The sequence below is a fragment of the Procambarus clarkii genome, chromosome 62 (genome assembly GCF_040958095.1).
Source record: "Procambarus clarkii isolate CNS0578487 chromosome 62, FALCON_Pclarkii_2.0, whole genome shotgun sequence".
NCBI lineage: Eukaryota > Metazoa > Arthropoda > Malacostraca > Decapoda > Cambaridae > Procambarus > Procambarus clarkii.
In genome coordinates, this window is record NC_091211.1 from 7,259,425 (window position 1) to 7,286,531 (window position 27,107).

A 27,107-nucleotide genomic window follows, 5' to 3' on the forward strand; every position below is an offset into this window, starting at 1 on the left:
GTACTTAGATAATAATTATGTAAAATTATGCCATTATTGCTCGCATAATACACTACGTCATATAGTCAGGGTTGATGAACATGATGTGCAAGTGATGGAAAGCTGTAGCATATGTAATCATACAGTTTCACGAGAGTTGATGGGAAATTATGAGATTCTGAAGACATTAGTGTACTTCAACATGCTAAATGGCCAAGGATACATGTTCTACAAGAGTATGTGTGCCATAAATGGAATGGAATTTGTGTCACCACTGGTGTATAGAAGGTGCGAAAATCATATAAGAAATGTGATTAATATGAGATGGCAAGAAGTGCAAGGAAACACTCGCCGTATAATATTTGAAGAATATAAAAAACAGTTAAATATAGACCCCATTGATGGCTTCCTTAACATTGATGTGTCCTTTAGCGGATCTAGGAACCCTTATTCACAAATTAGCACAGCTTTCCTAGTGGAAATGTTAACAGGCATGGTTGTGGACTTCAATGTGTTCTGTAAAAAAACCTGCATTCAGTGCCAAATGCTCAAGCGTAGGAAACGGAATTGGGAAATAAACGAGGCTTAGTTTGATGATGAGATGGATAAACATCTACCACATTGTGATAAGAACTACTACAGCAGGCCACAAAATATGGAAGAGGATGCTGCATTGTTGATGTGGGGTAGATCACAAAACATCAAACTCAGGTATACAACTTTGGTGGATAACAGTAACTCCTCCTCTACCTACAATAAAGTTTGTGGAATGAACTATGGTGCTGGACCATATGGAGACGTTAAGGTGGAAAAGACTGAGTGTGAAAATTACTTAGTCGAGAGACTTGTTACACAGATCATCCATTTGGAGTCAAAAGGGGAGGCCGAAGGTAATGGAAAGCTAAGTTACGAGACCTTTGGGAAGTTGATGGTTCACTTCTAACGAGCCATCAGGGACAACATCAACACAGACTGGAGAAAAATGAGTAAGGCCTGCCTATCCGGACTGTTCCATGAAACGTCCACAGATGAAAATCCATTACACCATTTCTGTCCTGAAGGCAAAAATTCTTGGTGTTTTTACCAACACGATCTTGCAAATAAAAAGATCCCACGAACACACAAGACCATGAATATCCCACAATCGAATGAGGACGAATTTGAAATCCAAAAGATTTACTTCAAGTTCTACGATGATCTTATCTTGGAGGAAAACATGAAAAAGTGTCTGAAGGGAAAGCCAAATGAGTCTCTACACAACCGAGTTTGGAATAGCGTCCCCAAAGACAGATCTGTAAGTCGTTCAATGGTTGAGTTCAGCATGGCAGTGACGGCCATCAACCACAATGCCGAGTCTCTGGGCAGTCTTACTGGTATACCTCAGCATGATATTACTATCTTGAAGATAATGTCACCTTGAGGAACTATATTTCGGACCAATTATAAAATAGTTAGTATAAAATTAGTTGAATAATAAAAGTTTTGTATTTTTTGTCTTCCTTTTTACTATACAACTAGTTAAAAAAATATTGGTTGATATTGAACAACTTTTCTGAAACAGAGGTAATGCCCTAATATGTCCCCACTACAATGCAACCTTCGTTAGTAGGCTGAGAAGTGCGTTCTGGCTACTAGACATGAAAACGTGACTTATTATGTAAATCGGGCCTAGTATAGTAGACTGAGAAGTGAGCTCTGGCTACTAGGTACGACATACATATATATAATATATATATATATATATATATATATATATATATATATATATATATATATATATATATATATATATATATATATATATATATATATATATATATATATATATATATATATATATATTGGTGTATACTGGCAGCAGGTTTTCTTTCAAACATGTTTCATTGAATATGACCGCATATTCTGTATTTATTATTTTCTGGTTTAGGGCTTCTATCCCTCTAACTATTTTCTTAGCATCAAGGCTTAATTGAAATAGGAGTTCTCCAAAACTCATTTTCGTACTTTTAAGGTGAAGAAAAGAAGTGATTTACTATAGAGTGTATTACACTTATTTGTATAATTTGCACGACGTTTCGAACCTCCGTGGTTCATTCTCAAGTGAACAGATCTTACAATACTAGTTGATTTTATACCCGCATTAGGTCAGGTGATAATACAATGAAGGTGAAAACATGGGGGGATACATAAGGGATAAACATAGGGGCTGCAGAAGGCTTATTGGCCCAAACGAGGCATCTCCTATCTAAACACAAAGATTAATCCAGTGTAATTGGCCTGTTATGTTGGACATTGTCTTCTGTGTTGGCATCGATATGTTCTTGTCTTGTCCTTACTCTCATGGTGGGTAGAGTAAATAGTTCCGTGATTTGGGTGTTCATGGTAGGTCGCTCTATTCTTATGTGAATTGCCTCAAGAATTTGTAATCTTCTTGAATTTTGGGTTTTGTCTATTATGCAAGTATTCTTGTTCAACATTTCTCTTGTTAGAGTAATGTCATGGGCTTGTCTCATGTGATTCCTAGGGGCACCAGATTGAAGATGGCATGTCAAACGCCTCGTCAGCTTGGTCGACGTCATACCTATGTACTTACATTGAAGGTTACATCCTTCGTGGGGGCAAGTGTACATGTATACAACGCTTGACTGCTGTAGAGGGTTCTCCGTCGGCTTCGGGCTGTTTTTGATAAGGAGTTCGGAAGTCTTCTTGGTTTTGTAGAATATTATCAGGTTTATGTTTTGGTTAGGAGTAGTGCTTTTTACTCCTTTACGGATTATTTCTTTCATTATTCTTTCCTCTTTTATATGTTCACTGTGCATGGTTGATTTGTAATATAATTTTATTGGGGGTGTTGTGGTTTCTGTTCTAGGTTCTGAATTATACCAACGGTCCAAGTGTCTTCTTATAGCAGCGTTTATTTCCGCGTTGCTATATCCGTTGTTCACCAATACCTGAGTTACTCTTTCAAACTCTCTACTCACGTTGCTCCATTCAGAGCAGTGGGTAAGCGCTCGACGAATATAAGCATTGAGAACACGGGCTTTGTATCTTTGGGGGCACTCACTTCTACCGTTCAGGCATAATCCACCAACATAGGATTATGCCTGAACGGTAGAAGTGAGTGCCCCCAAAGATACAAAGCCAGTGTTCTCAATGCTTATATTCGTCGAGCGCTTACCCACTGCTCTGAATGGAGGAACGTGAGTAGAGAGTTTGAAAGAGTAACTCAGGTATTGGTGAACAACGGATATAGCAACGCGGAAATAAACGCTGCTATAAGAAGACACTTGGACCGTTGGTATAATTCAGAACCTAGAACAGAAACCACAACACCCCCAATAAAATTATATTACAAATCAACCATGCACAGTGAACATATAAAAGAGGAAAGAATAATGAAAGAAATAATCCGTAAAGGAGTAAAAAGCACTACTCCTAACCATAACATAAACCTGATAATATTCTACAAAACCAAGAAGACTTCCGAACTCCTTATCAAAAACAGCCCGAAGCCGACGGAGAACCCTCTACAGCAGTCAAGCGTTGTATACATGTACACTTGCCCCCACGAAGGATGTAACCTTCGATGTAAGTACATAGGTATGACGTCGACCAAGCTGACGAGGCGTTTGACATGCCATCTTCAATCTGGTGCCCCTAGGAATCACATGAGACAAGCCCATGACATTACTCTAACAAGAGAAATGTTGAACAAGAATACTTGCATAATAGACAAAACCCAAGATTCAAGAAGATTACAAATTCTTGAGGCAATTCACATAAGAATAGAGCGACCTACCATGAACACCCAAATCACGGAACTATTTACTCTACCCACCATGAGAGTAAGGACAAGATAAGAACATATCGATGCCAACACAGAAGACAATGTCCAACATAACAGGCCAATTACACTGGATTAATCTTTGTGTTTAGATAGGAGATGCCTCGTATGGGCCAATAAGCCTTCTGCAGCCCCTATGTTTATCCCTTATGTATCCCCCCATGTTTTCACCTTCATTGTATTATCACCTGACCTAATGCGGGTATAAAATCAACTAGTATTGTAAGATCTGTTCACTTGAGAATGAACCATGGAGGTTCGAAACGTCGTGCAAATTATACAAATAAGTGTAATACACTCTATAGTAAATCACTTCTTTTCTTCACCTTAAAAGTACGAAAATGAGTTTTGGAGAACTCCTATTTCAATTAAGCCCTGATGCTAAGAAAATAGTTAGAGGGATAGAAGCCCTAAACCAGAAAATAATAAATACAGAATATGCGGTCATATATATATATATATATATATATATATATATCATGCTTAATAGGCTAAATAGATAGACACCATCGTCTACTAGTCTTAATATTCAAGAGCCCTGCAAACTTGGCCTACTGCGATGAGGGTCCTGCATAGTAGGCCAAGAAGTGAGTTCTGGCTATTAGGTACCACATATATATATATATATATATATATATATATATATATATATATATATATATATTAGTATATTTTGGTAGCAGTCTTTCCTGTAGACATATATTATTAAATATGACCGAAAAAGTAAGATTAATAATTCTAACACGAATTTTCTCAATCTTTCGTACATTACGCTTCACTGTTGGAGGTAAATCAAAAATCACTTCTCCAAAATTCATTTTTATTTCTAGTAGGGTAAGGCAGGTCCTAGTCAATAACGGCTTCTCCAATGGTTTCATCGAAGACATCATAAGAAGGAAAGTGAAAAGCCATGCAACCTCCGAAGAGACAACTAACACAACACCTATACCCCCTATTAGACTATTTTACAGGAACTTCTTTTCCACAGCTCATAAAACAGAGGAAAGGGTCCTGAAAGATATTGTTAATAGAAACGTTATCCCTACAGACAAAAATCAGAGGATACAACTGACGATTTACTATAAAACCAGAAAAACGGCCAGCCTACTCATGAGAAACTCTCCAGACATGAAACAGAACGCTTTAAAAGAGACTAACGTCGTCTATGCCTTCAAATGCCCACTTGGGGACTGTAAGCTCCAAAAAAACCAGTATATAGGCAAGACAACAACATCTCTTTCTAGGCGTTTAACGATGCATAAACAACAGGGCTCCATTAAGGAACATATAATCTCTTCCCATAACCAAACCATCGCCAGAGAAATCCTAGTAAACAACACAGAAATCATCGATAGATACAGCGATAGCAGGCGGCTTGACGTTTGCGAGGCACTACACATCAAGAAGTCAACACCAGCAATCAACAGCCAATTATTGCACAACTATATTCTACCCACCTCAAGACTCCGCTCCAATATAGAAGCATCAAGAAATATGGACCAATAGGCTCTCTACAAACACTTCTATTCAATACCCATTGTTTCTGTTCTGTCTTGTGTTGATACTTTTAATACCCTATTAATATCCTCTAGTGTTCTGTCTTGTGTTAATGCCACATCATCCTTCCCACCTCACTCAAATGTAATGCCACATCACCCTTCCCACCTCACTCAAATGTAGATATAAAATCAGGGAAACGCAAGTTCTAATCAGTTGTGTATTTGTGAAGTCTTTGAAAATGTAATAAGTTTTAGGAAATGCGCCCGTGTCGCGTCAGACTAGAAATAAAAATGAATTTTGGAGAAGTGATTTTTGATTTACCTCCAACAGTGAAGCGTAATGTACGAAAGATTGAGAAAATTCGTGTTAGAATTATTAATCTTACTTTTTCGGTCATATTTAATAATATATATATATATATATATATATATATATATATATATATATATATATATATATATATATATATATATATATATATATATATATATATATATATATATACGTGTGTGATTCATTCATTATTGTGCAGTGATATACGGGGGAATTGTACCAGTGCCATGCTCGCCCTGACCCCCGCCCCCACCCAGCGCCCAGGCCGGGAAGTACCTGCTCTCCCCTCCTACCCACCCCACCACGTCGCCTCCCCACCCACGAGGCCACCTTGCCACCCGCCCATAGAAGCCGGAAGGCTCCCATGTGTGTCTACGCCACCCACCCACCCAATGTATACCCACATATTGTGTAGTGGGTGTATACCTACACTTTGTATAGAGGTGGTATATGTATTACCACTCATCTGAGTAGTAAGTGCCACGGCAAGCTGATCATCCCCCCAGCCTCCAACCGCCGCCCACCCTCCAGTCTCCACCCGCCGCCCACCCTCCAGTCTCCACCCGCCGTCCACCCTCCCGCCCAGCGCCCGCCCAGCGCACGCCCATGTCGCAGCTCTCAACAGATAGCCAGGCTTCTCCAAGCCAAGATGAGCCATCAAGCAGGGGTAGACAAGGTAGATGTCAGACGTGTGAAAGGGTATGCTATATCCGGTTGAGGGACGATAATGTGCGCATTCATTCCAACAACGGAGTCAGGTGTTTGGGTTCTGAGCGCCCTCCCAGGGAGAACACCAATCAACAGCCCACACCGCCCGTAAGGCAAAACACCTCCCAGACCTTCAGTCCCACAGAAAATTTATTAGAAGCTATCAAAGCAACATTAGCCAGAACCTTGCAACACATCCCTAAAGCAGCCCGCCCCCATGCAGCAGCCAAATTATCTGCCCTCCTGAGAAAGGTCAACGACTCTCCTGGAACGACCCAAGCATGGCACAACCTCCTAATGTTTGGCAACATATATCTAGCCACCCCTGCAAGGAGAGACAAAACCTTAGCTGCCTCAGTCATCAAAGCTATAAATGATTTTCCCAGGGAGGACAACCAGGTGCGCCTTCCCACTCGCGCGAGAAACACCCACGGCAGAAAGAGCAACAGTGGCATATCCGAGACATCAAAAATCAGAACATCAGTCACCAAGAAAATCGAAGAAGGAAACACTATTGGCGCAATACTAGTCATCACCAGTGAGGACTCAATTGCCGACAGAGATGCCGCAACAGCTCAAGCCCTAAGGGAGAAACACCCACCCAGGGCTCCGCGTGAGGACGACATTGTACAAGTGGGGGCTACCGGAGCAGAACCTCTCTGGGTGGCTGAATCTGTGGTCCATAAAGCAGCCATGTCCTTCCCTACAGGATCAGCAGGTGGGTTCACAGGACTAAAACCCAACCACCTCAAGCAAATGCTCAACCCTGCACTTGGTGACATTGCAAAGAACCTCTTGGTGGAACTAACCAGATTCACCAACACATGTCTAGCTGGCAACATACTAGCGTCCATAAGACCTATCTTTTTTGGAGCATCTCTCTGTGCTCTAAAGAAAAAGGATGGAGGGATCAGGCCAATAGCTGTGGGCAATTCTCTCGGCGTCTCGTCGCAAAGGCAGCTGCAAGAACAGTTAGTGATGCAGCGGCCAACATGCTGAAGCCAAAACAGCTCGGGTTTGGCATTCCACAAGGGTGTGAGGCGGCAGCCCATGCAGCTCGAGCCTTCATCACCAACATCACAGACGAAAAGGCTCTTATCAAGCTAGATTTAAAAAATGCCTTCAATTTGGTGCGGAGGGATGCTGTACTCCGTGCGGTTCATAGTCATTTCCCTTCCCTCTACCCTTTTGTACATTCATGCTACAGTATGGATCTTAAGCTACTTTTTGGCGAACATGAAATTGACTCACGAGAAGGCGTCCAACAGGGTGACCCCCTTGCTCCTCTCCTTTTCTGCTTAGTCATCAAACAAGTCACAGAGGTCTTGTCCAGCGAGCTTAACATTTGGTTCCTGGATGACGGTACCCTAGCTGGTTCCCAAGACTCAATCCTGGAGAACATCAGAAAAATCCAGGAGCAAGGTGCAGTTTTAGGCCTCACCCTGAACCCTTCTAAATGTGAAATAATATGTTCCAACCAGGGCATCGTAGAGAGAATAGAGGGTCTTCTGCCAAATATCCATAAAACTAAACCTGAAGACAGCACACTCCTAGGAGCTCCCCTGGGGTTGAAAGCCATCGATGAGATCCTTGATAAGAAAATCGCCGACCTTAAGAGGATGGATGGGAGGATTGAGGATATTGATGCTCATGATGCACTCTACCTCATCACCAGATGTCTGTCCCTCCCCAGGTAAACCTACTTTCTGAGATGTTCACCATCTTACAGTAGCCAAAAACTAAGTGAGTATGACTGGTTACTGAAATCAATGCTAGAAAAAGCCCTTAACCTCTCTCTCGATGACCTACAGTGGAAACAAGCCTCTCTTCCCGTAAGACTTGGGGGCCTCGGAGTTCGAACAGCAACGCAAATCGCTGTTCTGAAGGTCTCCTCTGAATACTTTTTATTTTCTTCTCCGAGGCTATGGGTCCCCACATTGGCACCAGAGGTGGTACCCTCACAAAATTTATATATATATATATATATATATATATATATATATATATATATATATATATATATATATATATATATATATATATATATATATATATATATATATATATAAATATTCTGTGACATTCATCAATGTTTCCCATTGTTGTGTTTTTCAAGAGATCCATAACCTTTAAGCACCTTTTTGCATTATTATTTTGTATCAACCCATGTATATCTTGTAACTATCAAATGCATAATAAAGCACAAAAAATAAAAAAGGAAGGGGGGGTGGTAGGAGAAAATCACACAGAAACTGTATTAGAGGGGATCTAAACATTCCCTCTAATGCGTTATGTGTGGTTTCCTCTGAGGTCCCCCTTCTTCCAGCTAGAGGTGGTACTCCCTTCCATTTATATATATATATATATATATATATATATATATATATATATATATATATATATATATATATATATATATATATATATATATATATATATATATATATATATATATATACACCCTCAACCCCGACCACAAGTCCCAAAAGACTACAAGCAGGCCCCCTGGGATAGTCCCATAATGGAAAAGACTGTCACAGCAATGATTGACAACGCTGATGCTGAAAACAAAGCCCGCCTCCTAGCGGTAACAGCACCCCACGCCGGGGATTTCTTATTTGCGGTGCCCAATGCAGCCCTGGGAACTCGCCTCAGTCATGACGCTCTCCGCATTGGAGTTGCCCTTCGCCTTGCCGCCCCCATCCTCACCGAACATAGGTGCATCTGCGGAACTGTGATGGCAGACCAATATGGTCGTCATGGTCTGGTATGTCGTAAATCACAGGGTAAAATTGCAAGACATGAAGAAGTCAACGACATCATCAAGAGGAGCCTCGCCACAGCCCGCTGCCCGGCACAAAGAGAACCACACTTATCCAGACCTAACGACCCTCAGAAGCACCCTGATGGGGTCATCTTGCTACCTTGGAAGGATGGTAAGCAAGTGGTATGGGACTACACGTGCGCTGCCACACTGGCCAGTACCTACCTCCACTACAGAACACGTGAAAGCGGTGGTGCTGCTTCTTTCAGGGAATCGCAGAAAATTATTAAATACAGAGGTCATTAATATATTTTATAAATTATAAATTATAAATTTTATAATTTATAAATTAATATATTTTCTCTAAATTTTTTCTTATGGAATCATAAAGCTACCCATTTCATTATGTATGAGGTCAATTTTTTTTCATTGGAGTTAAAATTAACGTAGATATATGACCGAACCTAACCAACCCTACCTAACCTAACCTAACCTATCTTTATAGGTTAGGTTAGGTGAGATTGACGAAAAAGTTAGGTTAGGTTAGGTTAGGTAGTCGAAAAACAATTAATTCATGAAAACTTGGCTTATTAGGCAAATCGGACCTTGCATAGTAGGCTGAGAAGTGCGTTCTGGCTACTAGGTACGACATATATATATATATATATATATATATATATATATATATATATATATATATATATATATATGTCGTACCTAGTAGCCAGAACGCACTTCTCAGCCTACTATTCAAGGCCCGTTTTGCCTAATAAGCCAAGTTTTCATGAATTAATTGTGTTTGGACTACCTAACCTACCTAACCTAACCTAACCTAACTTTTTCGGCTACCTAACCTAACCTAACCTATAAAAATAGGTTAGGTTAGGTTAGGTAGGGTTGGTTAGGTTCGGTCATATATCTACGTTAATTTTAACTCCAATAAAAAAAAAGTGACCTCATACGTAATGAAATGGGTAGCTTTATCATTTCATAAGAAAAAAATTAGAGAAAATATAATAATTCCGGAAAACTCGGCTTATTAGGCAAATCGGGCCTTGCTTAGTAGGCTCAGAAGTGAGTTCTGGCTACTAGGTACGACATATATATATATATATATATATATATATATATATATATATATATATATATATATATATATATATATATATATATATATATTTATATATATATATATATATATATATATATATATATATATATATATATATATATATATATATATATATATATATATATTTATATATATATATATATATATATATATATATATATATATATATATATATATATATATATATATATATATATATATATATATATTATTATTAAATATGACCGAAAAAGTAAGATTAATAATTCTAACACGAATTTTCTTGATCTTTCTTACATTTCTTTTCACTGTTGATGGTAATTCAAAGATCAATTCTCCAAAATTCCTTTTTATTTCTAGTCTGATGTGACACTTGAGCGCGTTTCGTAAAACTTATTACATTTTCAAAGACTTTAGTTTACAAACACACAACTGAAACTGAATAGAGCTTACGCATCTTCGAGGTTTATATCTACATTTGGGTGAGGTGGATGAGGTGAAAAACGAACTTTCAACAATGGATATTCAATAGGTATTAAATTCCAACACAAGACAGAACACGAAACAATGGGTATTGAATGGGTATTAAATTCAAACACAAGACAGAACACGAAACAATGGGTATTGATTGGAAGTAATTGTAGAAAGCCTATTGGTCCATTAAATTCCAACACAAGACAGAACACGAAACAATGGGTATTAAATTCAAACACAAGACAGAACATGAAACAATGGGTATTGATTGGAAGTAATTGTAGAAAGCCTATTGGTCCATATTTCTTGATGCTTCTATATTGGAGCGAAGTCTTGAAGTGGGTAGAATATAGTTGTGCATTAATTGCTGGTGTTGACTTCTTGATGTGTAGTGCCTCGCAGACGTCAAGCCGCCTGCTATCGCTGTATCTATCGATGATTTCTGTGTTGTTTGATAAGATTTCTCTGGTGATGGTTTGTTTGTGGGAAGAGATTATATGTTCCTTAATGGAGCCCTGGTGCTTATGCATCGTTAAACGCCTGGAAAGAGATGTTGTTGTCTTGCCTATATACTGTTTTTTTTTGGCTTACAGTCCCCAAGAGGGCATTTGAAGGCAAAGACGACGTTGGTCTCTTTTAAAGCGTTCTGCTTTGTGTCTGGAGAGTTTCTCATGAGTAGGCTGGCCGTTTTTCTGGTTTTATAGTAAATCGTCAGTTGTATCTTCTGAATTTTGTCTGTAGGGATAACGTTTCTACTGACAATATCTTTCAGGACCCTTTCCTCCGTTTTATGGGCTGTGGAAAAGAAGTTCCTGTAAAATAGTCTAATAGGGGGTATAGGTGTTGTGTTAGTTGTCTCTTCAGAGGTTGCATGGCGTTTCACTTTCCTTCTTATGATGTCTTCCACGAAACCATTGGAGAAGCCGTTGTTGACTAGGACCTACCTTACCCTACAGAGTTCTTCGTCGACTTGCTTCCCTTCTGAGCTGTGGCTGAGGGCACAGTCGACATAAGCGTTAACAACACTCCTCTTGAACCTGTCCGGGCAGTCACTGTTGGCATTCAGGCACATTCCTATGTTTGCTTCCTTAGTGTAGACTGCAGTGTGGAAAACTCCGCTTCTTTCCATGACTGTTACATCTAGAAAGGGCAGCTTCCCATCCTTCTCCATCTCGTAAGTGAAACGCAACACAGAATTCTTCTCAAATGCCTCCTTCAGCTCCTGCAGATGTCTGACATCAGGTACCTGTGTAAAAATGTTGTCAACATACCTGCAGTATATGGCCGGTTTAGAGTTCATATCGACTAAGACTTTTTGCTCGATGGTACCCATGTAGAAGTTTGCAAACAGGACACCTAGGGGAGAACCCATGGCGACCCCATCTACTTGCTTATACATGTGTCCATCCGGCCTCAAGAAGGGTGCCTCTTTAGTACAAGCTTGGAGTAGTTTCCTTAGACTGTTTTCTGGTATGTCAAGAGGTAACAGGCCGGATCACGGTACACTCTGTCGGCTATCATCCCGATTGTATCATCCACAGGTACGTTGGTAAACAGAGATTCTACGTCCAACGAGGCTCTTATCCCTGTGGCCTGTGTTCCCCGCAGCAAGTCAACAAATTCCTTTGGACACTTCAGGCTGAAGGAGCAAGGGACATAAGGAGTCAGCAAGCCGTTGAGTCGTTTCGCCAGTCTGTACGTGGGTGTGGGTATCTGGCTGATGATTGGCCAAAGTGGGTTTCCAGGCTTGTGCGTCTTGACTTTTCCATACGCATATCCAGGTTTATATTCCCCAATATATATATATATAAATATATATATATATATATATATATATATATATATATATATATATATATGTCGTACCTAGTAGCCAGAACGCACTTCTCAGCCTACTATGCAAGGCCCGATTTGCCTAATAAGCCAAGTTTTCATGAATTAATTGTTTTTCGACTACCTAACCTACCTAACCTAACCTAACCTAACTTTTTCAGCTACATAACCCAACCTAACCTATAGAGATAGGTTAGGTTAGGTTAGGTAGGGTTGGTTAGGTTCGGTCATATATTTACGTTAATGTTAACTCCAATGAAAAAAAATTGACCTCATACATAATGAAATGGGTAGCTTTATCATTTCATAAGAAAAAAATTAGAGAAAATATATTAATTCAGGAAAACTTGGCTTATTAGGCAAATCGGGCCTTGCATAGTAGGCTCAAAAGTGCGTTCTGGCTACTAGGTACGACATATATATATATATATATATATATATATATATATATATATATATATATATATATATATATATATATATATATATATATATATATATATGTCGTACCTAATTGCCAGAACGCACTTCTCAGCCTACTATTCAAGGCCCGATTTGCCTAATAAGCCAAGTTTTCATGAATTAATGTTTTTTCGTCTACCTAACCTACCTAACCTAACCTAACCTAGCTTTTTTTGGCTACCTAACCTAACCTTACCTATAAATATAGGTTAGGTTAGGTTAGGTAGGGTTGGTTAGGTTCGGTCATATATCTACGTTAATTTTAACTCCAATAAAATAAAATTGACCTCATACATAGAGAAAAGGGTTGCTTTATCATTTCATAAGAAAAAAATTATAGTAAATATATTAATTCAGGAAAACTTGGCTTACTAGGCAAATCTGGCCTTGAATAGTAGGCTGAGAAGTGAGTTCTGGCTACTAGGTACGACATATATATATATATATATATATATATGTCGTACCTAGTAGCCAGAACTCTCTTCTCAGCCTACTATTCAAGGCCCGATTTGCCTAATAAGCCAAGTTTTCCTGAATTAATATATTTACTATAGTTTTTTTCTTATGAAATGATAAAGCAACCCTTTTCTTTATGTATGAGGTCAATTTTTTTTTATTGGAGTTAAAATTAACGTGGATATATGACCGAACCTAACCAACCCTACCTAACCTAACCTAACCTATATTTATAGGTAAGGTTAGGTTAGGTAGCCAAAAAAAGCTAGGTTAGGTTAGGTTAGGTAGGTTAGGTAGACGAAAAAACATTAATTCATGAAAACTTGGCTTATTAGGCAAATCGGGCCTTGAATAGTAGGCTGAGAAGTGCGTTCTGGCTATTAGGTACGACATATATATATATATATAGATATATATCGTACCTAGTAGCCAGAACGCACTTCTCTGCCTACTACGCAAGGCCCGATTTGCCTAATAAGCCAATATTTCATGAATTAATATATTTTCTCAATTTTTTTCTTATGAAATGATAAAGCTACCTATTTCTTTATGTATGAGGTCAATTTTTTTATATTGGAGTTAAAATTAACGTAGATATATGACCGAACCTAACCAACCCTACCTAACCTAACCTAACCTATTTTTATAGGTTAGGTTAGGTTAGGTAGCTGAAAAAGTTAGGTTAGGTTAGGTTAGGTAGTCAAAAAACAATTAATTCATGAAAACTTTGCTTATTAGGCAAATCGGGCCTTGCATAGTAGGCTGAGAAGTGCGTTCTGGCTACTAGGTACGACATATATATATATATATATATATATATATATATATGTCGTACCTAGTAGCCAGAACTCACTTTTTGGCCTACTATTCAAGGCCCGATTTGCCTAATAAGCCAAGTTTTCCTGAATTAATATATTTTTTCTAATTTTTTTCTTATGAAATGATAAAGCTACCCATTTCATTATGTATGAGGTCATTATTTTTTATTGGAGTTAAAATTAACGTAGATATATGACCGAACCTAACCAACCCTACCTAACCTAACCTAACCTATCTTTATAGGTTAGGTTTGGTTAGGTAGCCGAAAAAGTTAGGTTAGGTTAGGTTAGGTAGGTTAGGTAGTCGAAAAACAATTAATTCATGAAAACTTGGCTTATTAGGCAAATCGGGCCTTGCATAGTAAGCTGAGAAGTGCGTTCTGGCTATTAGGTACGACATATATATATATATATATATATATATATATATATATATATATATATATATATATATATATATATATATATATATATATATATATATATATATATATATATATATAACTGAAAACTCACACCCCAGAAGTGACTCGAACCCATACTTCCAGGAGCAACGCAACTGGTATTAGGCAAATCGGGCATTGCATAGTAGGCTGAGAAGTGCGTTCTGGCTACTAGGTACGACATATATATATATATATATATATATATATATATATATATATATATATATATATATATATATATATATATATATATATATATATATATATATATGTCGTACCTAGTAGCCAGAACTCACTTCTCAGCCTACTATTCAAGGCCCGATTTGCCTAATAAGCCAAGTTTTCCTGAATTAATATATTTACTATAATTTTTTTCTTATGAAATGATAAAGCTACCCTTTTCACTATGTATGAGGTCATTTTTTTTTTATTGGAGTTAAAATTGACGTAGATATATGACCGAACCTAACCAACCCTACCTAACCTAACCTAACCTATATATATAGGTAAGGTTAGGTTAGGTAGCCAAAAAAGCTAGGTTACGTTAGGTTAGGTAGGTTAGGCAGACGAAAAAACATTAATTCATGAAAACTTGGCTTATTAGGCAAATCGGGCCTTCTGGCTACTAGGTACGACATATATATATATATATATATATATATATATATATATATATGTCGTACCTAGTAGCCAGAACTCACTTCTCAGCCTACTATTCAAGGCCCGATTTGCCTAATAAGCCAAGTTTTCCTGAATTAATATATTTACTATAATTTTTTTATTATGAAATGATAAAGCAACCCTTTTCTCTATGTATGAGGTCAATTTTTTTTATTTGAGTTAAAATTAACGTAGATATATGACCGAACCTAACCAACCCTACCTAACCTAACCTAACCTATATTTATAGGTAAGGTTAGGTTAGGTAGCCAAAAAAAGCTAGGTTAGGTTAGGTTAGGTAGGTTAGGTAGACGAAAAAACATTAATTCATGAAAACTTGGCTTATTAGGCAAATCGGGCCTTGAATAGTAGGCTGAGAAGTGCGTTCTGGCTATTAGGTACGACATATATATATATATATATATATATATATATATATATATATATATATATATATATATATATATGTCGTACCTAGTAGCCAGAACGCACTTCTCAGCCTACTATGCAAGGCCCGATTTGCCTAATACCAGTTGCGTTGCTCCTGGCAGTATGGGTTCGAGTCACTTCTGGGGTGTGAGTTTATATATATATATATATATATATATATATATATATATATATATATATATATATATATATATATATATATATATATATATATATATATATATATATATATATATATATATATATATATATATATATATATATATATATATATCAATATATATATATATGTATATATATATATATATATATATATATATATATATATGTATATATATATATATATATATAATATATGTCGTTCCTAGTAGCCAGAACGCACTTCTGAGCCTACTATGCAAGGCCCGATTTGCCTAATAAGCCAGGTTTTCATGAATTAATTGTTTTTCGAGTACCTAACCTACCTAACCTAACCTAACCTAACTTTTTCGGCTACCAAACCGAACCTAACCTATAAAGATAGGTTAGGTGAGGTTAGGTAGGGTTGGTTAGGTTCGGTCATATATCTACGTTAATTTTAACTCCAATAAAAAAAAATTGACCTCATACATAATGAAATGGGTAGCTTTATCATTTCATAAGAAAAAAAAATAGAGAAAATATATTATTTCAGGAAAACTTGGCTTATTAGGCAAATCGGGCCTTGCATAGTAGGCTCAGAAGAACGTTCTGGCTACTAGGTACGACATATATATATATATATATATATATATATATATATATATATATATATATATATATATATGTGTGTGTGTGTGTGTCGCGATGGTCAAGCGGATTAATGCGTCCTGTAGATACCAGTTGCGTTGCTCCTGGGAGTATGGGTTCGAGTCACTTCTTGGGTGTGAGTTTTCAGTCGCATATAGTCCTGGGGACTATTCAGGCTTGTTCGCATTTGTGTTCCTCATGTGTGCCCCAAAGAATGAGGTGATTTGATAAAATGCTATGCCCAAGATTACCATCCGAGTGCTGGCGGGGAAGTGGTTCAAATAGCTTCGGCTATCACTTCCTTATGTCCGGTCGTGATGGTCAAGCGGATTACGGCGTCCTGTAGATACCAGTTCCTCGTTTTAGAAGCCACTCATATGGGTATGAACCTCTCGTACCCATACCCAGTATGGGTAAGAGAGGCTTTCTAGACTTTGTTTTTGGAGTGCTGTAAGAAATATTTGAGACAAAATTATTTGGGGAACTTTGCACACATGTGCTAGCTGGACGTGGACGTAAGCCACATGATGAATCATAAGGGCAAGTGTTTGAGGCAGTGTGCACGTGTCACAACTTCAGACCCTTATTCCCCACCTGAGCTCAAGCGACCCATCAATGGTGCTCCTGACTTGGTCCGCTGAAGTACAACCACTGGGGTCCTGACTTGATCCTCTCAAGTACAACCGCTGTGCTCCTGACTTGGTCCGCTCAAGTTCAACCGCTGTGGTCCTGACTTGGTCCGTTCAAGTATAACCGCTGTGCTCCTGACTGGTTCTTTCCATCTTCAGCTATATTTCCATCGCAACTCACCAGGTCTGTAAATGTTCAGAATTAACTCTTATTCTACACCACACTAATTTTCACGTCAACCAAAAAATGTATGCTTGATAAGAAAAACTAAACTGCCAATTTATTTCCGATAATATATTATGTTTTTGTATATTTAAAATTTATATGTTGTGGATGATGGATGGTTTACCATCAGATGCAGCTGTGGTGTTCCAGATAAAGTTGATATTTCACACTGACAACCCATCTGGAGATTCTGAGACTTTCATGACAGCATACTTCGTGGGCTAAGTATAGAGCAGGCCATGGAAATATTGAATGGGAATGCCCAACAATCAAGCACATTGATCTTGTATGTTAGCCTTTGCGATCACGTCAAAAATTGGAGCACAACAAAGAACATCATCTGATGCATTGGTTTAATTGAGCGAAATTTGACTAAGTCTGCTTTAATCAGTCACTTTTATAATGCTTTAAATATTAGGACGGGTTTGTTTCGATTGTGACCCTGTTTCAATTTCCAATATTGCACAAATGTTAGAGTAAGGGTAAGCATCTTTCAATCAATGATTCTAGCAAGAATTTTAAGTATCCCTGATTTTTTTTCACTTGATAAAGATGTTCAAAATTAACTGTTTCAAATTAATTTTGCACTTTTATTATTGCCTGATGCTAAGAAATGTGATTCATAGTCTCATTTCAGCATTATCAATGGCAGATTTGGAATCGCTACAAGAATTTGAGCTGCATGATATATTAATAGGAATAAGGTGAAGCACCTCACTTATGGGTCAGTAGATCAAATGCAGCTTACCAATCTTCAATATTTCTTTTCTGGTGTACAATACTTTATGTTTTGCCGTGTTCTGCCTATACATACATTTATATGCAAACAAGCTTGAATGGGTCCGAATATATATATACATATATATATATATATATATATATATATATATATATATATATATATATATATATATATATATATATATAAATATACATATATATATATATATATATATATATATATATATATATATATATATATACATATATATATATATATATATATATATATATATATATATATATATATATATATATATATATATATATATACATATATATATATATATATATATATATATATATATATATATATATATATATATATATATATATATATATATATATATATATATATATATATATATATATATATATGACAATGTCAGACCACGGAGGAAAAATGAAACAGGAATTTCCTTAAGTACTTTCGTATATTAATACATCTCCAGAAGGAGTGAAGACTCCTTCTGAAGATGTATTAATATACGAAAGTACTTAAGGAAATTCCTGTTTCATTTTTCCTCTGTGGTCTGACATTGTCACATTTTTAATCACGTGTTTATTTTCGTGATATACACACACACATATATATATATATATATGCGAACAAGCCTGAATGGTCCCCAGGACATATGCAACTGAAAACTCACACCCCAGAAGTGACTCGAACCCATACTCCCAGAAGCAACGCATCTGGTATGTACAAGACGCCTTAATCCACTTGACCATCACGACCGGACATAATGAGGTGATAGCCGAGGCTATTTGAACCACCCCACCGCCGGCACTCGGATAGTTATCTTGGGCATAGCATTTTACCAAATCACCTCATTCTTTGGGGCAACACGTGAGGAACACAAATGCGAACAAGCCTGAATGGTCCCCAGGACATATGCAACTGAAAACTCACACCCCAGAAGTGACTCGAACCCATACTCCCAGAAGCAACGCATCTGGTATGTACAAGACGCCTTAATCCACTTGACCATCACGACCGGACATAATGAGGTGATAGCCGAGGCTATTTGAACCACCCCACCGCCGGCACTCGGATAGTTATCTTGGGCATAGCATTTTACCAAATCACCTCATTCTTTGGGGCAACACGTGAGGAACACAAATGCGAACAAGCCTGAATGGTCCCCAGGACATATGCAACTGAAAACTCACACCCCAGAAGTGACTCGAACCCATACTCCCAGAAGCAACGCATCTGGTATGTACAAGACGCCTTAATCCACTTGACCATCACGACCGGACATAATGAGGTGATAGCCGAGGCTATTTGAACCACCCCACCGCCGGCACTCGGATAGTTATCTTGGGCATAGCATTTTACCAAATCACCTCATTCTTTGGGGCAACACGTGAGGAACACAAATGCGAACAAGCCTGAATGGTCCCCAGGACATATGCAACTGAAAACTCACACCCCAGAAGTGACTCGAACCCATACTCCCAGAAGCAACGCATCTGGTATGTACAAGACGCCTTAATCCACTTGACCATCACGACCGGACATAATGAGGTGATAGCCGAGGCTATTTGAACCACCCCACCGCCGGCACTCGGATAGTTATCTTGGGCATAGCATTTTACCAAATCACCTCATTCTTTGGGGCAACACGTGAGGAACACAAATGCGAACAAGCCTGAATGGTCCCCAGGACATATGCAACTGAAAACTCACACCCCAGAAGTGACTCGAACCCATACTCCCAGAAGCAACGCATCTGGTATGTACAAGACGCCTTAATCCACTTGACCATCACGACCGGACATAATGAGGTGATAGCCGAGGCTATTTGAACCACCCCACCGCCGGCACTCGGATAGTTATCTTGGGCATAGCATTTTACCAAATCACCTCATTCTTTGGGGCAACACGTGAGGAACACAAATGCGAACAAGCCTGAATGGTCCCCAGGACATATGCAACTGAAAACTCACACCCCAGAAGTGACTCGAACCCATACTCCCAGAAGCAACGCATCTGGTATGTACAAGACGCCTTAATCCACTTGACCATCACGACCGGACATAATGAGGTGATAACCGAGGCTATTTGAACCACCCCACCGCCGGCACTCGGATAGTTATCTTGGGCATAGCATTTTACCAAATCACCTCATTCTTTGGGGCAACACGTGAGGAACACAAATGCGAACAAGCCTGAATGGTCCCCAGGACATATGCAACTGAAAACTCACACCCCAGAAGTGACTCGAACCCATACTCCCAGAAGCAACGCATCTGGTATGTACAAGACGCCTTAATCCACTTGACCATCACGACCGGACATAATGAGGTGATAGCCGAGGCTATTTGAACCACCCCACCGCCGGCACTCGGATAGTTATCTTGGGCATAGCATTTTACCAAATCACCTCATTCTTTGGGGCAACACGTGAGGAACACAAATGCGAACAAGCCTGAATGGTCCCCAGGACATATGCAACTGAAAACTCACACCCCAGAAGTGACTCGAACCCATACTCCCAGAAGCAACGCATCTGGTATGTACAAGACGCCTTAATCCACTTGACCATCACGACCGGACATAATGAGGTGATAGCCGAGGCTATTTGAACCACCCCACCGCCGGCACTCGGATAGTTATCTTGGGCATAGCATTTTACCAAATCACCTCATTCTTTGGGGCAACACGTGAGGAACACAAATGCGAACAAGCCTGAATGGTCCCCAGGACATATGCAACTGAAAACTCACACCCCAGAAGTGACTCGAACCCATACTCCCAGAAGCAACGCATCTGGTATGTACAAGACGCCTTAATCCACTTGACCATCACGACCGGACATAATGAGGTGATAGCCGAGGCTATTTGAACCACCCCACCGCCGGCACTCGGATAGTTATCTTGGGCATAGCATTTTACCAAATCACCTCATTCTTTGGGGCAACACGTGAGGAACACAAATGCGAACAAGCCTGAATGGTCCCCAGGACATATGCAACTGAAAACTCACACCCCAGAAGTGACTCGAACCCATACTCCCAGAAGCAACGCATCTGGTATGTACAAGACGCCTTAATCCACTTGACCATCACGACCGGACATAATGAGGTGATAGCCGAGGCTATTTGAACCACCCCACCGCCGGCACTCGGATAGTTATCTTGGGCATAGCATTTTACCAAATCACCTCATTCTTTGGGGCAACACGTGAGGAACACAAATGCGAACAAGCCTGAATGGTCCCCAGGACATATGCAACTGAAAACTCACACCCCAGAAGTGACTCGAACCCATACTCCCAGAAGCAACGCATCTGGTATGTACAAGACGCCTTAATCCACTTGACCATCACGACCGGACATAATGAGGTGATAGCCGAGGCTATTTGAACCACCCCACCGCCGGCACTCGGATAGTTATCTTGGGCATAGCATTTTACCAAATCACCTCATTCTTTGGGGCAACACGTGAGGAACACAAATGCGAACAAGCCTGAATGGTCCCCAGGACATATGCAACTGAAAACTCACACCCCAGAAGTGACTCGAACCCATACTCCCAGAAGCAACGCATCTGGTATGTACAAGACGCCTTAATCCACTTGACCATCACGACCGGACATAATGAGGTGATAGCCGAGGCTATTTGAACCACCCCACCGCCGGCACTCGGATAGTTATCTTGGGCATAGCATTTTACCAAATCACCTCATTCTTTGGGGCAACACGTGAGGAACACAAATGCGAACAAGCCTGAATGGTCCCCAGGACATATGCAACTGAAAACTCACACCCCAGAAGTGACTCGAACCCATACTCCCAGAAGCAACGCATCTGGTATGTACAAGACGCCTTAATCCACTTGACCATCACGACCGGACATAATGAGGTGATAGCCGAGGCTATTTGAACCACCCCACCGCCGGCACTCGGATAGTTATCTTGGGCATAGCATTTTACCAAATCACCTCATTCTTTGGGGCAACACGTGAGGAACACAAATGCGAACAAGCCTGAATGGTCCCCAGGACATATGCAACTGAAAACTCACACCCCAGAAGTGACTCGAACCCATACTCCCAGAAGCAACGCATCTGGTATGTACAAGACGCCTTAATCCACTTGACCATCACGACCGGACATAATGAGGTGATAGCCGAGGCTATTTGAACCACCCCACCGCCGGCACTCGGATAGTTATCTTGGGCATAGCATTTTACCAAATCACCTCATTCTTTGGGGCAACACGTGAGGAACACAAATGCGAACAAGCCTGAATGGTCCCCAGGACATATGCAACTGAAAACTCACACCCCAGAAGTGACTCGAACCCATACTCCCAGAAGCAACGCATCTGGTATGTACAAGACGCCTTAATCCACTTGACCATCACGACCGGACATAATGAGGTGATAGCCGAGGCTATTTGAACCACCCCACCGCCGGCACTCGGATAGTTATCTTGGGCATAGCATTTTACCAAATCACCTCATTCTTTGGGGCAACACGTGAGGAACACAAATGCGAACAAGCCTGAATGGTCCCCAGGACATATGCAACTGAAAACTCACACCCCAGAAGTGACTCGAACCCATACTCCCAGAAGCAACGCATCTGGTATGTACAAGACGCCTTAATCCACTTGACCATCACGACCGGACATAATGAGGTGATAGCCGAGGCTATTTGAACCACCCCACCGCCGGCACTCGGATAGTTATCTTGGGCATAGCATTTTACCAAATCACCTCATTCTTTGGGGCAACACGTGAGGAACACAAATGCGAACAAGCCTGAATGGTCCCCAGGACATATGCAACTGAAAACTTCGCATTTGTGTTCCTCACGTGTTGCCCCAAAGAATGAGGTGATTTGGTAAAATGCTATGCCCAAGATAACTATCCGAGTGCCGGCGGTGGGGTGGTTCAAATAGCCTCGGCTATCACCTCATTATGTCCGGTCGTGATGGTCAAGTGGATTAAGGCGTCTTGTACATACCAGATGCGTTGCTTCTGGGAGTATGGGTTCGAGTCACTTCTGGGGTGTGAGTTTTCAGTTGCATATGTCCTGGGGACCATTCAGGCTTGTTCGCATTTGTGTTCCTCACGTGTTGCCCCAAAGAATGAGGTGATTTGGTAAAATGCTATGCCCAAGATAACTATCCGAGTGCCGGCGGTGGGGTGGTTCAAATAGCCTCGGCTATCACCTCATTATGTCCGGTCGTGATGGTCAAGTGGATTAAGGCGTCTTGTACATACCAGATGCGTTGCTTCTGGGAGTATGGGTTCGAGTCACTTCTGGGGTGTGAGTTTTCAGTTGCATATGTCCTGGGGACCATTCAGGCTTGTTCGCATTTGTGTTCCTCACGTGTTGCCCCAAAGAATGAGGTGATTTGGTAAAATGCTATGCCCAAGATAACTATCCGAGTGCCGGCGGTGGGGTGGTTCAAATAGCCTCGGCTATCACCTCATTATGTCCGGTCGTGATGGTCAAGTGGATTAAGGCGTCTTGTACATACCAGATGCGTTGCTTCTGGGAGTATGGGTTCGAGTCACTTCTGGGGTGTGAGTTTTCAGTTGCATATGTCCTGGGGACCATTCAGGCTTGTTCGCATTTGTGTTCCTCACGTGTTGCCCCAAAGAATGAGGTGATTTGGTAAAATGCTATGCCCAAGATAACTATCCGAGTGCCGGCGGTGGGGTGGTTCAAATAGCCTCGGCTATCACCTCATTATGTCCGGTCGTGATGGTCAAGTGGATTAAGGCGTCTTGTACATACCAGATGCGTTGCTTCTGGGAGTATGGGTTCGAGTCACTTCTGGGGTGTGAGTTTTCAGTTGCATATGTCCTGGGGACCATTCAGGCTTGTTCGCATTTGTGTTCCTCACGTGTTGCCCCAAAGAATGAGGTGATTTGGTAAAATGCTATGCCCAAGATAACTATCCGAGTGCCGGCGGTGGGGTGGTTCAAATAGCCTCGGCTATCACCTCATTATGTCCGGTCGTGATGGTCAAGTGGATTAAGGCGTCTTGTACATACCAGATGCGTTGCTTCTGGGAGTATGGGTTCGAGTCACTTCTGGGGTGTGAGTTTTCAGTTGCATATGTCCTGGGGACCATTCAGGCTTGTTCGCATTTGTGTTCCTCACGTGTTGCCCCAAAGAATGAGGTGATTTGGTAAAATGCTATGCCCAAGATAACTATCCGAGTGCCGGCGGTGGGGTGGTTCAAATAGCCTCGGCTATCACCTCATTATGTCCGGTCGTGATGGTCAAGTGGATTAAGGCGTCTTGTACATACCAGATGCGTTGCTTCTGGGAGTATGGGTTCGAGTCACTTCTGGGGTGTGAGTTTTCAGTTGCATATGTCCTGGGGACCATTCAGGCTTGTTCGCATTTGTGTTCCTCACGTGTTGCCCCAAAGAATGAGGTGATTTGGTAAAAATGCTATGCCCAAGATAACTATCCGAGTGCCGGCGGTGGGGTGGTTCAAATAGCCTCGGCTATCACCTCATTATGTCCGGTCGTGATGGTCAAGTGGATTAAGGCGTCTTGTACATACCAGATGCGTTGCTTCTGGGAGTATGGGTTCGAGTCACTTCTGGGGTGTGAGTTTTCAGTTGCATATGTCCTGGGGACCATTCAGGCTTGTTCGCATTTGTGTTCCTCACGTGTTGCCCCAAAGAATGAGGTGATTTGGTAAAATGCTATGCCCAAGATAACTATCCGAGTGCCGGCGGTGGGGTGGTTCAAATAGCCTCGGCTATCACCTCATTATGTCCGGTCGTGATGGTCAAGTGGATTAAGGCGTCTTGTACATACCAGATGCGTTGCTTCTGGGAGTATGGGTTCGAGTCACTTCTGGGGTGTGAGTTTTCAGTTGCATATGTCCTGGGGACCATTCAGGCTTGTTCGCATTTGTGTTCCTCACGTGTTGCCCCAAAGAATGAGGTGATTTGGTAAAATGCTATGCCCAAGATAACTATCCGAGTGCCGGCGGTGGGGTGGTTCAAATAGCCTCGGCTATCACCTCATTATGTCCGGTCGTGATGGTCAAGTGGATTAAGGCGTCTTGTACATACCAGATGCGTTGCTTCTGGGAGTATGGGTTCGAGTCACTTCTGGGGTGTGAGTTTTCAGTTGCATATGTCCTGGGGACCATTCAGGCTTGTTCGCATTTGTGTTCCTCACGTGTTGCCCCAAAGAATGAGGTGATTTGGTAAAATGCTATGCCCAAGATAACTATCCGAGTGCCGGCGGTGGGGTGGTTCAAATAGCCTCGGCTATCACCTCATTATGTCCGGTCGTGATGGTCAAGTGGATTAAGGCGTCTTGTACATACCAGATGCGTTGCTTCTGGGAGTATGGGTTCGAGTCACTTCTGGGGTGTGAGTTTTCAGTTGCATATGTCCTGGGGACCATTCAGGCTTGTTCGCATTTGTGTTCCTCACGTGTTGCCCCAAAGAATGAGGTGATTTGGTAAAATGCTATGCCCAAGATAACTATCCGAGTGCCGGCGGTGGGGTGGTTCAAATAGCCTCGGCTATCACCTCATTATGTCCGGTCGTGATGGTCAAGTGGATTAAGGCGTCTTGTACATACCAGATGCGTTGCTTCTGGGAGTATGGGTTCGAGTCACTTCTGGGGTGTGAGTTTTCAGTTGCATATGTCCTGGGGACCATTCAGGCTTGTTCGCATTTGTGTTCCTCACGTGTTGCCCCAAAGAATGAGGTGATTTGGTAAAATGCTATGCCCAAGATAACTATCCGAGTGCCGGCGGTGGGGTGGTTCAAATAGCCTCGGCTATCACCTCATTATGTCCGGTCGTGATGGTCAAGTGGATTAAGGCGTCTTGTACATACCAGATGCGTTGCTTCTGGGAGTATGGGTTCGAGTCACTTCTGGGGTGTGAGTTTTCAGTTGCATATGTCCTGGGGACCATTCAGGCTTGTTCGCATTTGTGTTCCTCACGTGTTGCCCCAAAGAATGAGGTGATTTGGTAAAATGCTATGCCCAAGATAACTATCCGAGTGCCGGCGGTGGGGTGGTTCAAATAGCCTCGGCTATCACCTCATTATGTCCGGTCGTGATGGTCAAGTGGATTAAGGCGTCTTGTACATACCAGATGCGTTGCTTCTGGGAGTATGGGTTCGAGTCACTTCTGGGGTGTGAGTTTTCAGTTGCATATGTCCTGGGGACCATTCAGGCTTGTTCGCATTTGTGTTCCTCACGTGTTGCCCCAAAGAATGAGGTGATTTGGTAAAATGCTATGCCCAAGATAACTATCCGAGTGCCGGCGGTGGGGTGGTTCAAATAGCCTCGGCTATCACCTCATTATGTCCGGTCGTGATGGTCAAGTGGATTAAGGCGTCTTGTACATACCAGATGCGTTGCTTCTGGGAGTATGGGTTCGAGTCACTTCTGGGGTGTGAGTTTTCAGTTGCATATGTCCTGGGGACCATTCAGGCTTGTTCGCATTTGTGTTCCTCACGTGTTGCCCCAAAGAATGAGGTGATTTGGTAAAATGCTATGCCCAAGATAACTATCCGAGTGCCGGCGGTGGGGTGGTTCAAATAGCCTCGGCTATCACCTCATTATGTCCGGTCGTGATGGTCAAGTGGATTAAGGCGTCTTGTACATACCAGATGCGTTGCTTCTGGGAGTATGGGTTCGAGTCACTTCTGGGGTGTGAGTTTTCAGTTGCATATGTCCTGGGGACCATTCAGGCTTGTTCGCATTTGTGTTCCTCACGTGTTGCCCCAAAGAATGAGGTGATTTGGTAAAATGCTATGCCCAAGATAACTATCCGAGTGCCGGCGGTGGGGTGGTTCAAATAGCCTCGGCTATCACCTCATTATGTCCGGTCGTGATGGTCAAGTGGATTAAG

The 27,107-nt window shown here is 40.9% G+C and overlaps 1 protein-coding gene and 1 long non-coding RNA gene across 2 annotated transcripts in view; one reads left to right on the forward strand and one right to left on the reverse strand.

Annotated features, from left to right (window-relative positions):
- Positions 1 to 27,107, reverse strand: part of LOC138354202 (uncharacterized) — a 499,672-nt gene that overhangs the window by 368,581 nt on the left and 103,984 nt on the right. The window lies entirely within an intron of this gene.
- The window catches only part of LOC123766593 (ankyrin repeat domain-containing protein 61), an 86,188-nt gene continuing 76,288 nt past the window's right edge, over positions 17,208 to 27,107 (forward strand). Inside the window, exon 1 of the mRNA XM_069308165.1 lies at positions 17,208 to 17,419. The gene's annotated coding sequence lies outside the window, so the exon portion shown is untranslated. The remainder of the gene's footprint in view (positions 17,420 to 27,107) is intronic.